This window comes from Lipophrys pholis (assembly GCF_963383615.2).
Source record: "Lipophrys pholis genome assembly, chromosome: 3".
NCBI classification, from domain to species: Eukaryota; Metazoa; Chordata; class Actinopteri; order Blenniiformes; family Blenniidae; genus Lipophrys; species Lipophrys pholis.
The window spans coordinates 19,663,416-19,665,831 of NC_137627.1; positions in this window are offsets into that span (position 1 = coordinate 19,663,416).

The following is a 2,416-nucleotide window of genomic DNA, read 5'->3' on the forward strand; positions in this document are numbered from 1 at the left end:
TTTCGTTGTGATTCTGTATGTCTCCCTGCTTTCTAATGAGTGATTCCAGCTCTTGAGGTCTTCCACATGTGAACTGTGTAACTAAAGTTTACCTGCCCGCTTGGAAATGAAGTCGGATAATATTAAGCTCCGTGTGCCACCATCCACTACTTTTACAGCAGGACGTTACTTATCGTGATAGATTAAAGAGCACATAACCTGCTATTACTGATTATTGTTTGTGATTAAACTCTCAGAAAAAAAACTGTCTTTGTGGTCGTTACCAAACTCCGGCGCGCACGTCAGCCATGCACTCAGAAGCTCTGACCACAGATCCAAACATCAGGCTGCCAGATGACAAACGGTCACGGTTGCCTCGGGTTTAGCCGTCTTCTGAGAAGTCACAGATATCCGTTACTGTCCGACCAAAATATGCATTTGAATGTTTTTTTTTCTCAGAAACACATTAATATAGGAAAGGTACATGATAAACAAGATTTACAAGAGATTTGCTTCAGTAGGTTCGGGTTGCGTTCACACTCACTTTTGAGACAGGATCAAACTGCCTGGAAAATGTCACGCAATTACAACAGCTGCTTGTTTGGGGGGGTGCTGTCGCCCGAAACAAACACTGACCAGAGTGCAATAAAGAAGAATCACGGCTCATTAATTTGGTCCGGACCGAAAGCGGGAGTCCCGTCGCTTTAGTCCCGCCGCTTTAGTCCCGCCGCTTTAGTCCCACCGCTTTAGTCCGTGGTGGCTAGGCTAGTTAGCTCAACAGTTTTTCCCTGGAGAGAACTATGGTCCTGGTCAAACAGGAGAACGTGAACACTCCCCCTAGAAGTGACATGGATTTAAACAAACTGCAGTGCCGATGAGTTACAGTTTAGCTGTGAACAGTTTGCTGGTCAATGGGACAGAAAGAGAGCATTAATCTATTATACCCACTTTCTTTAGACCAGCGGCTGGAGGCAGTTTGGGCTTCGACAACTTAGAGGTGTAAAAATATGAAGGAATTGTTTGAATCACACTGAAGCACCACTTTGCGCATGTTGTATAAAGTCTTTCAGGATGTTGGATGAACCCCCGAAAAGATGCCAGACTTCTCTTCACCACGAGGCCTCGCTCCTATCACTGAGTCATTCGACGCCGAGTAAAATGGAGCAGACGTGCAGAAGCTGCAGGATGAAAACCCCCGACCTGCTCCAAGACCACACTCGCCTGCTAAACACTCATTCCTTGCATTTTCTAATTTGCGTGAGCTAAACTGAGCATGCTTGAAATTCTAGCGACACATTTGCGAGGCCCCGCGACTGACGTGAGGAAATTACGAAAGTCTGCGAAAGTTTCCAGATATTTGGGAAAAAAACTCTTTTGCAAAATTCGGTTTGCAATTTGCACAGCCCTGCGAGATGGCGGCTTCACACGGGGTAAAAAGGTCGAGTGCATTTCACATTGATCAGCAGATACCACTGCAGACGCTCAACACAGAGAGAGAGAGAGAGAGTCACATACACACACATTCAAAGCCAATTTAGATTCAGCATGAAAATACATATAGTTTTTTTTAAACATTTGATGTGACATGTGTTTTAACTTTTCTTTTATTTGGATCAAATCCCCTGCATTTCAACCAATTCCTACAGTTTTGTGTAATATTTGACAAACAAACTCAAATACAAAAGTAAAGGAAATTATTGAAACTTCAACTCGGAATCAAATGGAGTCATAGCTGTCTGTTAAAGTTTGAAGAGTGTAAAACACACACATTTACCAGTGAAGTAGCTTGAGAACAGCTCGCTGAAAGGACACATGTTCACAGCAGCTGTCAGGTAATTGGAAGTAAACAAGTTTATAGGAAATTTACCCGGCACCAGTTTGTGGATGCACTGTATCCGCAAAGTTTTTAATCCGGCTCCCAAGGTGGAAAGATTCTTTCACGGCGCAAATCCCTCCTGCAGAGACTGATGGAGGCTACAGAGCCTGTTACTGCGCATGCACATCTCTCTCTCCCCCTCCCTCCTGCTCATCCAGGTGTAAACAAACATGGCGGCCGCGTAGTGGTACGACCCACGGTCCATATTCTAGTTTTATCGTCCCGATCAGTAGTTTAATAGTCGAGACTCACCCTTGATAGCATCCGATGCGTCATCAGTCCATGCGGATGTCGGGCGCTCTCCATTTTCCTCACGTTTATAGTGTATTGCTCTCTGCACACACGTCTGTGTAGTTTCATAACAAAATTAAGCAACAGCGCCCTCCAGTGGACCGGCATACTAACTACATCGTTGTCTCTGTGTCCGCTGCTGCAGTGTAAACGCCCCCACTTTTTTTTGCAGATTAGGTGGTGTCTGTTTTTATTTGTTTTTACTGTGAAGCACTTTGTGACTCCATGTCTGTGAAAAGCGCTAGAGAAATAAAATTTTCTTACTTACTT